This window comes from Papio anubis, chromosome 7, assembly GCF_008728515.1.
Source record: "Papio anubis isolate 15944 chromosome 7, Panubis1.0, whole genome shotgun sequence".
Lineage (NCBI taxonomy): Eukaryota > Metazoa > Chordata > Mammalia > Primates > Cercopithecidae > Papio > Papio anubis.
In genome coordinates, this window is record NC_044982.1 from 52,482,938 (window position 1) to 52,497,136 (window position 14,199).

Below are 14,199 nucleotides of genomic sequence, written 5' to 3' on the forward strand. Positions count from 1 at the left end.
GGTGTGGTGAATCCTCCTATCTCCATGACAAGTTACCTAGTAACAACAAGTAATTTTGGAGAATATCAGTCGGTTATTATAAAATTAGTTAGGTGGTAACTCCAGTTAGCTACTATCCTAGATGTGGGTTCTATCTAGTTTGCTATAAGACTGCCTATCATGATGGGTATTATCTTACTTATCAAGTCATAAAATTGGGTTGCCTAGCAGCACTTACTCAACAAGGCTAAGCAAGTGACATAAGACTGAGTTTAACCAGGCCTTAAATGTATCAGTGAGTTGTGTGAGCAAGTATCTCCCATTCTCAGTGTTCCTACTCTTGATGCATAGCCACATGAACTTCTACCTGCTTACATAGCTTCATGGGTCAGAGGAGTACCCTATGACCAGCTGATAAAAGAAACAAAACATTAAACTTGATTTTTAGGTGATTCTGTGCTATATGCAGACTGTTCTCATTAACCTCAATTGTGTGTGATGACAAGGACAATGATGAGAAATCCTCCCTGTAATAGGCAGAATTATACGTGGAATATCTCTTTTTTGACATATCCTGGAAAGAAAGTTGTCCTGCATTATGAGTCTAAAATGACTTATAATCAGTGGCTAATATTTGTCTGGATCGTCAGGGACTAGAGAAGAACAATACTGAGGATTCATAATGAGAGGATCTAGGGGCAGGGTAGGTGGATGGAAACCTCTGTCTTACCAAGGGTGGGTGGTAGGAGTGGTTTGCCCCAGGTACAAGCAACTTTTTAGAACTTAGACCAACAGAAAGTTTTTTGAGAGGGAGTATTGTGAACTGGCATTGTTTGGAATTACTAGCACATCGTGCTAAGAAGAAGAAGATTAAATCATAGTTGCCTTTATTATTATTATTTTTTATATTATCTGCCAACAATGCACGTCTTGTCACCTGCAACTGTTGAACCACTCCCATTTCCCCACTTTAGGTCCAGAGTGTGTCAATATTGGTGCCTTATGAATGCTCACCAATGGCCTTCAAAACTGAGGACTTTCTCAACCAGATGGCAAAGGATGGACCAGATGACCAGTTCAGGGACGTAAGTCAGCAGCCACTTTCCTTTGTCACTCCAGTGATTGCTCAGTGAGCTTATTGAAAGTGTGGTGGGAAGGACGAAAATGATATATGTGGGATATGGCTTCTTTCACTGCTGTGTGTCTACTTTGCCAACTTCAGAGATTAACACCGAACCCTGCTATGTCACTATAACTCAGTATCACTGGCCAGCCACCTGGTGGCAGAATGATGATATTGGACTCTTATTGTTGGCAGGGGGTAGGAATTAACCTTATTGGAATAAAGAGTTTTACATGGAATTGTCTTCCTTAAAGCACTCAACTCATAAAACTAGAAAAGATAAATAAATGAAATTGAAGAGAGGCATAATAGAGACAAAAACAGAAATACTTTTAGACTACAACAACCACAAAAAAGATTTTAACAATAAAACTTATAGGTCATAAATTGAAAAGACTTATGAAATAGACAAAAACTATTGCTATTCCTCTAATAGATAAATACAGAGAGAATGGCAAATAAATATTTGGAATGAGAAAGGCAACAAAATGGTAGATAGGAAAAATTACTTAAGAATCTGTCTGTAGGCTGGGTGTGGTGGTTCATGCCTGTAATCCTAGCATTTTGGGAGGCTGAAGTGGGCTGATCACGGAGTCAAGAGATTGAGACCATCCTGGCCAACATGGTGAAACCCTGCCTCTATTAAAAATACAAAAAAAAATTAGCTGGGTATGGTGGTGCATGCCTGTAGTCCCAGCTACTCGGGAGGCTGAGGCAGGAGAATCACTTGAACCTGGGAGGTGGAGGTTGCATGAGCTGAGATCACGCCACTGTACTCCAGCCTGGCAACAGAGTAAGACTCTGTCTCAAAAAAAAAAAAAAAAAAAAAAAAAAGAATCTGTCTGTAAGTGTGTATCAATAGACTTGAAAATCTTGATTAAATGGATAATTTTCTAATTAACTACAAATTATCAAAATTAACTAAAGGAGGTAAAAAAAAATCTGAAATAGGCTAATAAAAGGAATAAAATAAAAAAAGATACTAAAAGGCCTACCACCCTGAAAAAAGGTTCAGATAGTCTTACATGCAAATTGTACCACATTCTTAAATATTAGATAATTCCTAGGCCATAGAAACTAAATGACATTTACACCTAGTTGATTTTTGATGAAGGTGCCAAGAACACACAGTGGTAAAAACTGGATATCCAAATACAGAGCGATGAAATTAGACCCTTACCTCACACCATATATAAAAATCAACTCAAAATGCATTAATGTAAGACCCGAAACCATAGAACTACTAAAAAAAATAGGGGAAAATCCCCAAAATATTGGCCTGGGCAATGCTTTTTTGGATATGACCTCAACAACACAGGAGACAAAAGCAAAAATAGATGAATGAGATTACATCAAACTAAAAAGACAGCAAAGGAAACAATCAGAGTAAAGAGACAGTCTACAGAATAGTGGAAAATATTTGCAAATTATACATCTAACAAGGGTTAATATCCAAAATATATAGGGAACTCAAACAAGTCAATAACAAAAAACAAATAACCCCAATTTAAAAATAGGTAAAAGATACACAAATGGTCAACAGGTATATGAAAAAATGCTCAACATCACTAATCATCATGGAAATGCAAATCAAAACCACAGTGATATATCACTTCACTCCTGTTAGAATGGCTATTACCAAAAAGACAAAAGATAAGTGTTGATGAGAACACTAATGTAGAGAAAAGGGAATCCTTGCACACTATTGATGGGAATGCAAATTAGTACAGCCATTTTGGAAGACAGTATATAGTTTCCTCAGAAAATTAAAAATAAGACTACCATATAATCTAATAATCCCACTGTTGGGTACATATCCAAAGGAAATAAAGTTAGTATGTTGGGGAGAGAACTGCACTCCCATGTTTATTTTACCCCTGTTCACAATAGTCAAGATATGGAATCAACCCATGTCCATTAACAGATGAATGGATAAAGAATATGTGATATATATGTCATGTGTATATATGAATATCTTATTTATATCAGATATCAGATATATCATGATATAGAATCATATTGTCTGCAAACAGCAATAGTTTGACTTCCTCTCTTCACATTTGAATGTCTTTTATTTCTTTCTCTTACCTGATTTCTCTGGCCAGGACTTCCAGCACTATGTTGAGTGGGAGTGATGAGAGAGGGCATCTTTGTCTTGTGCCAGTTTTTAAGGGGAATGTTTCCAGCTTTTGCCCATCCAGTATCATGTTAGCTGTGGGTTTATCATAGATAGCTCTTATTATTTTGAAGTGTGTTTATTCAGTGCCACTTTGTCTAGGGTTTTTAACATTAAGCAATGTTAAATTTTACCAAAAGTCTTTTCTGTGTCTATTGAAATAGGCATGTGTGGTTTTTGTTTGTTTGTTTTCAGTTCTGTTTATGTGATGAATTACATTTATTGATTTGTGTATGTTGAACCAACCTTGCATCCTAGAGATAAAGCCTACTTGATTGTGGTGAATTGTCTTTTGTATGTGCTCCTGGATTCAGTTTGCTAGTATTTTGTTAAGAATTTTTGTATCTATGTTCATCAAGGATATTGGTCTGAAGTTTTCTTTTTATGTTATATCTCTGCCAGGTTTTGGTATCAGCATGATGATGTCCACGTAGAATGAATTGGGGAGGAGTCCCTCCTCTTCAATTTTTTGGAGTAGTCTCATTAGGAATGGCACCAGCTCTTCTTTATACATCTGGTAGAATTGGGCTGTTCATCCATCTAGTCCTGATCTTCTTCTGGTTGGTAGGTTTTTTTTTTTGAGACAGAGTCTCACTGTGTCACCTCCCAGGTTCAAGCAATTCTTGTGCCTCAGCCTCCCAAGTAGCTAGGACTACTGGTGCACTCCACCACACCTGGCTAATTTTTTGTACTTTAGAGAGATGGGGTTTCACCATGTTGCCCAGGCTGGTCTCAAACTCCTGAGCTCAGGAAATCTGCCCCCCTTCAGCCTCCCAAAGTGCCAGGATTGGAGACCTGAGCCACTGGTTGGTAGGCTTTTTATTACTGGTCAATTTCAGAACTCATTATTGGTCTGTTCGAGGATTCAATTTCTTTGTGGTTCAATCTTGGGAGACTGTATGTTTGAAGAAATGTATCCATTTCTTTTAGGTTTTCTAGCTTGTGTGCATACAGGTGTTCATAGTACTCTCTGAGGGGGGTTTTGTATTTCTTTCGGGTCTGTGGTAGTGTCCCCTTTGTCATTTCTGGTTGTGTTTATTTGGATCTTCTGGGTTTTTTTTTTTTTATTAGTCTAGCTAGCAGTCTATATATCATTAACTTTTTTCAAAGAATAAATTCCTGGATTATTTGTTTCTCCACATGGTTTTTGATGTCTCAGTTTCCTTCAGCTCAGCTTTGATTTTAGTTATTTCTTGTCTTCTGTTAGCTTTGGGATTGGTTTGCTCTTGTTTCTCTAGTTCCGTAGTTGTGATATTCTGTTGTTAATTTGAGATCTTTCTAATTTTGTGATGTTGGTGTTTAGTGCTATAAACTTCCTTCCTTCTTAACACTACTTTGGCTGTATCCTGGAGATTCTGGTATGTTGTATCTTTGTTCTCATTAGTTTCAAAGAATTTCTTCATTTCTGCCTTAATTTCATTATTTACCCCACAGTCATTTCAAAGCAGGTTGTTTAATTTCCATGTACTTGTGTGGTTTTGAGTGATTTTCTTAGTATTGATTTCTATTTTTATTGCTCTGTGGTCCAAGAGTGTGGTACAATTTTGCTTTTTAAAATTTTGGGGCTGGGCGCAGTGGCACATGCCTGTAATCCCAGCACTGTAGGAGGCTGAGCTGGGTGGATCACCTGAGGTAAGGAGTTCAAGACCAGCCTGGCCAACATGGTGAAACCCTGTCTCTACTAAAAGTACAAAAATTAGCCGGGCATGGTGGTGCACACGTGTAATCCCAGCTACTTGGGAGGCTGAGGCAGGAGAATTGCTTGAATCAGGGAGGCAGAGGTTGCAGTGAGCCAAGATCATGCCACTGTACTCCAGCCTGGGCAACACAATGAGACTCCATCTCAAATAAATAAAATGAAATAAAATAAAAATTTGTTTTTAAAAATTTTGCTGAGGATCTTTTTATGTCTCATTTTGTGGTCAGTCTTAGAGCATGTACCTTGTGCAGATGAGAGGAATGTATATTCTGTTTGTTTGGGATTCTTTCTATTCATGAGCATTGAATGTTTTTCCATTTGTTTGTGTCATCGCTGATTTCTCTGAGCAGTGTTTTATTCTATGAGCCCAGCATTAATGTAATACCAAGACCAGATAAAGACCCTACAAAAAAGTTACAGACCAATATTTCTCATGAACATAGTGCAAAAATTATTAACAAAATATTAGCAAATCTAATTCAATGGTGTATGAAAATAATTAAACACCACAACTAATTGAGGTTTAACCCAGGTATGCAAGGTTGGTTCAACATTCAAAAATCAGTTAACGTAATTTATCACAATGATAAGCTAAAGAAGAAATATGGCATGAATATACCAGCAGATACAGAAAAAGCATTTAACAAACTCTAACACTCATTCATGATAGAGTAAAACTCTCAGCAAACTAGTAATTGAAGGGAACTACCTCAACCTGATTTTAGAAAAAATTTTTTAAAAACCCTGGGGTTAACATCATACATCACGTTGACAAACTCAAGGCTTTTCCAGTAAGATTAGGAAAAAGGCAAGGATGTCCTTCCTGTCTCATCACTCCTTTTCAACATCATACTGAAAGTTCTAGCTAAGCCAATAAAACAAGAAAAGGAAATGAAACAGATTGGGAATGAAGTAAGATTGTCTTTGTTCACAGGTGACATGATTGTTCATATAGGAAATCCAAAAGAATCAATAACCACCACCACCACCTGGAACTAATAAGTGATTATAACAAGGTTGCAGGTTACAAGACTAATATATAAAAGTCAATTGCTTTTCTATATACAGCAATAAACAAGTGGAGTTTGGAATTAACAACACATTATCATTTATATTAGCACCCTAAGAAAAGGAAATACTAAGATGTAAATCTAACAAAGTGTGTACAAGATCTGTATGAAGAAAACTACAAAATTCTGATAAAAGATAGCAAAGAACTAAATGAATGGAGAAATATTCCATATTTTATGGATAGAAAGACTCAATATTGTCAAAATGTCTGTTCTTCTCAACTTGATCTATGGATTCAACAAAATCCTGGTCAAAATCCCAGCAAGTTGTTTTCTGGGTATTGAAAAACTGATTCTAATATTTATATCGAGAGACAAAAGACCCAGAATAGCCAACAAAATATTGAAATCAAATTATAAAGTTGGAGGACTGACATTACTTGAATTCAAAACTTCTTATAAAGCTACAGTAATCAAGAGAGGGTGGTATTAGTGAAAAAAAGAGCCAAATAGATCAATGGAACACAATAGAGAGGCCAGAAATAGACCCACTCCCACATAAATATAGTAAACTGATTTTTGACAAAAGAATGAAGCCAATACCATGAAGCAGCAAAAGTCTTTTCTACATATGATGCTGGAAGAACTGGACATCCCCCACCCTCAATAAAAAAAAAAAAAAAAAAAAAAAAAGAATCTGGAATCTAGAATAGACATTATACCCCTTATAAGAATTAACTCAGAACAGACCATGGACCTGAATGTAAAATGCAAAACTATGAAGCTCCTAGAAGATAATATAGGAGAAAACATGGATGACCTTGGATGTAGCAATGATCTTTTTCATACAACACCTAAAGCATGATCCATGAAACAAATAATTGATAAGCTGAGCTTCATTAAAATTAAATCCTTTTTCTCTGGGTAAGACGGTGTCAAGAGAATGAGATGACAAGCCATAGACAGGGAGAATGCATTTGCAAAAGACACATTTGTTAATGGTTTGTTATCTGAAATATACAAAGCATTCTTAAAACTCAACAATAAGCTGGGTGTGGTGGCTCATGCCTGTAATCTCTTGTGAGGCTGAGGCAGGTAGATCACCTGAGGTCAGGAGTTCAAGACCAGCCTGGCCAACATGGTGAAACCTTGTCTCTACTAAAACTACAAAGATTGGCTGGACATGGTGGCACATGCCTGTAATCCCAGCTACTCAAGAGGCAAGGCTAGAGAATCACTTGAACCCAGGAGGCGGAGGTTGCAGTGAGCTGAGATTGCACCATTGCACTCCTGCCTGGGTGACAAGAGCGAAACTCCATCTCCAAAAAAAATAAATAAATAAAACAAAAACTCAACATTAAGAGTACAAACAACCCAATTAATAAATGGACAAAAGACCCGAACAGATATCCCACCAAAGAAGATATAAGCATGGTAAGCAAGCATATGAAAAGATGCTTAACATCATATGTCACTAGAGAATTGCTAGTTTACACAGTAATGAGATTCCACTACACACCCATTAGAATGGTCCAAATCCAAAACACTGACAACACCAAATGCTGCCAAGAATATGGAGCAACAGGAACTCTCATTCATTGCAGTTGGGAATGAAAAATGCTATAGCCACTTTGGAAGACAGTTTGGCGGTTTCTTAGAAAAGTAAACATACTCTTATCATATGATCCAGTAATTGTACTCCTTGGTATTTATCCAAATGAATTGAAAACATGTTTAGAAAAAACCTAAACATAGATATTTATAACAGCCTTATACATAATTGCCAAAACTTGGAAACAACCAAGATGTCCTTCAGTAGGTGAATGGATTAAAAAAAAAACCAAAAAACTGTGGAACATTCAGACAATTGAACATTATTCAGCACTAAAAAGAAATGAGCTATCAAGCCATGAAAAGATGTGGAGGAAACTTAAGTGTATATTACTAAGTGAAAGAAGTCAATATGGAAGGGCTACATACTGTATCAGTCTAACTATATGACATTCTGGAAAACACAAAAGTACAGAGACAGTAAAAAGATGAATGATTGCCAGGTGTCAGAGGGGAAGGAGGGGTGAGTAGGCAGAGCACAGAGGAATTTTAGAACAGTGAAACTATTCTGTGTGATACTACAATGGTGGATATATGTCATTATACAGTTGTCAAAATCCATAGAATGTACAAGACCAAGAGTAAACCCTAATGTAAACTATGGTCTTTGTGTGACAATTATATGTCAATCTAGGTTCATTGATTGTAACAAATGTACCACTGTGGTGAAAGGTGTCAGTTGTAGTAGAGGTTGTGGAGACAGAGAGTACATGGAAACTCTCTGTACTTTCTGCTCAATTTTGCGATGACCCTTAGCCTGCTCTGAAAAGTAAAGTTCACTAAAAATGAAAAAGAAAAACCCAAAGATAACATATGATACAATTCTAGACTGATTTCATTTATGAACATAAATGTAAAAAAAATTTTAATTTCCAAGTAAAATTCAATAATATGTTAATATATTATGACCTGTTAGGATTTACTATACAAAAGTTTCAGTATAAGAAAATGTATTAATGTAATTCTCTGTTAGCAGATTCAAGTGAAAAAGCTTTTGGTCTTTTCAACAGAGGCTGAAAAAAGTGTTTTTCAAAATCAATATTCATTTATTATTTTAAAAAGTCTTTTAAACTAGAAATAGAAGGAAATATCTTTGATGAGGCAAAACTTATATTCAAGAACTGATAGCATACCTCATACTTAATGGTGAAATATTACCATAATCAGGAATAAAACATAGACAGCCACCATTACCACTCAGGTTTTGGCCCATGTACAAACAAGAAGCAGGTATAAAAAGTATAAATGACAAAACTGACAAAAGGCATAAATGACATATCAATGACAAAACTGACATTATTTCACATGAAATGATCATCTACCTAGACAATCTAAGGAAATAATCTCTGTACAGAGAAAATAATTTGTGTACAGTGAAACAAATTAATGTATTTAAAAATGAATATCAATTTATTATGGTGAGAAATTTTAAAATTTAATTCTCTCCAAGCCATTCAGCACAACTTACAAATCTTTGTTTTCTTTTTTTGTATAGAAAATAAGAACAATCATTTTACTTTGTAAAAAATTATTTGAGTAACTTAAGTTTTATAGACCAAACTCTTTAAAAACTAGCCCTATTTACAACTTATATTCTCTTAAAGGAAATAAAATCCACTTATAAATTTTATAAATTTAATTTTCTTCAAAGCCTTAAAAAAATGCCTATCTTAATAAGAAAACCCTTTCTGTTACTTTCACAATTCTTATAAATCCAATAAGTTAAACCTATAAATATAGTATAGCTCACCTTATTTAAACATTCTAATACTATTTTCAGATTTGGTCAAATTATCTTACACATTTCAAAATAAAGCCCTCATTCTAAAAGTCAATTATTCATACACATTCCAAATTGAAATCACAAGGCTAATCTGCCAAATAGCCTAATATGTCAATGTAGAAACCAGATTGACCTAAATTATCCTAAATGTAACACACAAGTGTCAATAATTTGAATTTTATTTTCTTTAGAACATATTACATTCTAAAATTCCATGAGATTGGAAACATACTACTTGCAAAGGGGACAGTTTTATCACTGCTGGCAAGCTGGGTTTTATCATCTCAAGAGAGCAGAGGTTAAGAAATCTGAACCTGGGAGCTGTATATCCAGCATGATTCTCCCCTTGTCAGCAATAGAAACTATGAGCGCCTTTCATAGTTGCCATGACAACAGGGACTCCAAGTATAAACCCTTCAAATGGGTTTCATTTCTCCTGGGTTCAAATTACAAGTTACCCAATTCTTCCATCTGATTTAAGTCTACAGCCTTCCACTGAGGTTGCTGATAACTCTGTTCAACTAATCTCTTTACTGCCTGATTGAATTCTGAATTATTTACATAGTCTTTCCCTCTGGTTGTACACAGAATCTTAGAGATACTTAAAGAACATCTGCATATCTCTCACATCTTTCACTCTGAGGTCAAAATATCAGTCATACTAACGAAGTCTGCCTAGAGAAGCAAAAGAATCAGTTAAAAGAGTGTGTAATAGAATATCTGGATACAAGATATTTGTAGAATTTCTACACCAGCAGTTAAGAAATGTAATAGCAATGGCAACAAAAACTATAAAATACCAGCAGTAAAGCTGTTAAGAAATGTGCAAAACCTATATAAAGAATACTTGACAACTCTACCCAAGGACATGAAAGATCTCAATAAGTAAAGATGGAAACTGTGGAAGTCTTCTGGGTGGGAAGGCTTAACGTTGTAAAGCTCTCATATGATGCCTAAATTAAGAAAGTTGATGAAATTCTCATTTTTATGAAATTTGAAAAACTGATCCTCAACACACCAGATTTTTTTTAAATGAGTGAAGAAAAATGAAACGGAGCTTGACCTATCCAGCATCAAAGTATTCTAAAAAGCTGTAGTAATTAATGTGTTATTAGCTCCTGTATAAAGATATCAATTGAATAGAACAGAAATTCTCCAAACAAACTAATAAGGGAATTGCAATTTAGTTTATAATAAAAATGACATTTCTAACCAGACAGAAAAGGGTGAACTATCAATCAATGGTGTTGGAAATTTTTGGAAAAATATAGATATCTACTTTATACTATGATAAATTTCAAATGAATTAAAAACTTCAACTTGAAAAACAAAATTGCAAGAGTATTAGAGGGAAAGATGAGGAAATATTTCCTTGGGGTAAGGTCTTCTTAAGAGCATACAAAATCTATAATACATAAAGGAAAAAAATACCACTTTTTTCCATATAAATTGCTCCTCAATAAAAGATGCTGTCTTAAAAGTTAAAAATAAAGCATAAATAATAAGCTGGGGAAAAAACATTTGTCAAGCTTGTAACTCACAATTAGTATCCAACATAAAAACATCCTACCCATGATGTTTAAAAGATGAACAATCCAGTGGAAAAGCTGAAAAGTACAAATGGTCCACAAACATGAAAAGATGGTCAACCTTGCTCCTAGTGAGGGGAATACAAATAAAAACAATACTGAGGTATCAGTTTCTACTCAGGAGATTGGAAAAAATTTATAGCTTCATAATATTCATCATTAGCAAGTGTGTGGGGGAGTGAAACCCTCAGTCAAGCTTGATAGATATCCGTCTAAATTTAAAACAAGGTCAGGTGCAGTGGCTCACGCCTGTAATTCCAGCACTTTGGGAGGCCAGGGTGGAGGATTGCTTGAGCTCAGGAGTTCAAGACCATCCCTCCTGGGCAATATAGTGAGACCCCCAACTCTATAAAATAAAAGTTAAAATACATACATTTAAATCTTTGATCTAAAACTTTCATTTTTAGAAATCTATGTTGAAGAAATGTTTGCACATGTAAACAGATATGTTAAAAATCCCGTGGCATCACATTAGTAAAAATTAAACACAACTTAATGTCTATCAGTAGAATTGTTGTTGGCTAAATTATGAACCATCATAATTATGGATTAATGTACATTCACTGAAAAGCAAAACACATGTTTAGTGAAAACAAGTATTGAATAACATATGTATTATGAACCCATTAAAAATGCCAACACACTCCATAATATATGTGACTTCATGTCTATATATGTATATAAAAGTATAGCGAAGGACTAGAAGGTTATAGGCCAAACTACTGACTCCAGGTCATCTCTTGGAAGGGTAGTTGGACTGGAATATTGAAGAAGAGGGTTGTTGTTATGGTTACCTGGCTTCTCTACTTCAAAAGTTGTTCTACCATCATAGCTTTTGGCTAAATAATTAATAAAATAAATCCATGCTCTTCTTGGATGTTCCGCTGGCTTTACCTCTGAGCTCCTTTAGCAGGTAGAACAGACAAGAGGGAAGATCCAGCATCTGAAATTGTCTCCCCCATCATAGACATCTTCACATGTGGGATTTTTGTGTTTTGGTTTATTCATTCTTGTATTTGTTATTTTTTCATTCTTTAGTATTTTACTCAAGCAGGGCACATAAAGTTTTAACATTCATTCATCAGAGCTAGCCCCACTCCCACATTCTGTATAAAAATTCAAGCAGGTCCCATTACTTCACTGTTAGCTTAGGAAACAAAAAATCCTGCAGTCACTTTATGTCATAATCACGGTCTCTATTAATTAGTTAAGTAATTAATTATCCAGTCCTATGTAAGAATCAAACTTTGAACGTGTGTCCTGTTAAGTCATCTCTCTTCTTGCAGTTGAATTCTGCTTTAGGCTGGCCCTTCCTGGTGGAAAAGCGATCATTGTCCTTTTCCTCTTACCTGTGTAGTGTTTCTCCTTCTCTTTCAGATTGCTACATAGGGCCCAAACAGGGGAAGAAGGAGAGGAAGTGAGGAAAGTTCTTGACTGTTTTGTAATAAGCTAGCTTTGTCATTTCTGAACCTTTTAAGTTCTTCTGTGGACTGCATTAGACACCTGGGTATAAAGCCTACACTGTATTATACACAATTCTGCCCTTGCCCTCATCCTCACAGCTGACTATGCTGCTTGCAGGCTGTTTCCTTAGAAAAAGAAAGGAGGCTTCCTAGCTAGACTGCGGGCCCTGATTTCCTTAGGGATGGACACATTCTTTATCTACTTGAAGTTATGCCCTTAAGCAAAATAAAACAGGTATTTAACAGAATAACAAAAAGACATATCTCATGCCCATGAGGAGCTCACATGAGGAAATTGCCCTATTGCCAATTTATCATTTTTCTCACCTATCCTAGTGCCCTCTTATTGGTCCTGCCCCAAAATTCCCATGGTGTTTAGATTTTGGACCAATTAGTCTTATCTCTGATTGTGTCTGTCTTCACTTGCTCTCCAGTGTTTGCATGCATGTACGTCTCACCGTGTGTTCCCATCTAGAAGGGATGCTCCTTGCGGACAGTGGTTGCCTCCTATTAGCTCAGGCCTGTGCACACAGGAACACAAAACGTATGTGAGGCTTTGACTCCTTGTGATTTAGGATCCAGCACCTAGGAGCTCCAAAAGGCCTGACAGGGTGTCTCCCCCACCTCCTTTTCACATGCTAATAAGAGTGATTACATCAACAAGTACCTACCCTGTGCCCGCCACTGTGCCAGACACTGACAGTGATGGAAATATATGAGGCTGCTTCCCTCATGAGTTCACATTCAGCGTGGTAGGATGAGAAGAACGGAGACAAACAAAATAAAACCAACATCAAGTGAGTAGATGACTGAATAGAACTTTTTTTTTTTTTTTTTTTTTGAGACGGTGTCTCGCTCTGTCACCCAGGCTGGAGTGCAGTGGCTGGATCTCAGCTCACTGCAAGCTCCGCCTCCCGGATTTACTCCATTCTCCTGCCTCAGCCTCCTGAGTAGCTGGGACTACAGGTGCCCGCCACCTCGCCCGGCTAGTTTTTTGTATTTTTTAGTAGAGACGGGGTTTCACCGTGTTAGCCAGGATGGTCTCGATCTCCTGACCTCGTGATCCGCCCGTCTCGGCCTCCCAAAGTGCTGGGATTACAGGCTTGAGCCACCGCGCCCGGCCAGAACTTTTATAAATTGTGGGCTGGGTGCAGTGGCTCACGCTTGTAATCCCAGCACTTTGGGAGGCCGAGGTGGGTGGATCATTTGAGGTGAGGAGTTCAAGACCATCCTGACCAACATGGTGAAACCCTGTTTCTACTAAAAATACAAAAATTAGCTGGGCATGGTGGTGCATGCCTGTAATCCCAGCTACTTGGGAGGCTGAGGCAGGAGAATCGCTTGAGCCTGGGAGATGGAGGTTGTGGTGAGCAGAGATCGCGCCACTACACTCCAGTCTGAAAGACAGAGTGAGACTCTGTTTCAAAAAAAAAAAAAATTATACATTGTGGACATGCTAGGAAGGAAATTAAAAGGTGATGATTGAGAATAGTGGGTTGTGGAGGAAAATATAGGTGGTAAAAAAAGTACATAAAGGGAAATCATTTAAGCCGAGACTGCAGGGCTGAGCCAGCCATTCACAGGGTGAGAAGGAAAATTCCAAAGAAAAGGGCATAGTCTCTGAGGCAGAAAGCAGCTGGCTTCTCCAGGGAACTGAGAGTGAAAACCAGTGCAGCTGGGATGCAGTAGAGAGGGAGAGGCTGCCACGAGGTGAAGTGGACCTGACTCAAATCGGGTAGGGCCTTGGAGACCATGGTATAGAGTTT

The 14,199-nt window shown here is 36.8% G+C and overlaps 1 protein-coding gene across 4 annotated transcripts in view; it reads left to right on the plus strand.

The window, feature by feature from the left end:
* Positions 1–14,199, plus strand: part of BMP4 (bone morphogenetic protein 4) — a 255,091-nt gene that overhangs the window by 182,764 nt on the left and 58,128 nt on the right. For all 4 annotated transcript variants that reach the window (XM_017960327.3, XM_017960325.3, XM_017960326.3 and 1 more), the window contains one exon: positions 954–1,064. The gene's annotated coding sequence lies outside the window, so the exon portion shown is untranslated. The remainder of the gene's footprint in view (positions 1–953; positions 1,065–14,199) is intronic.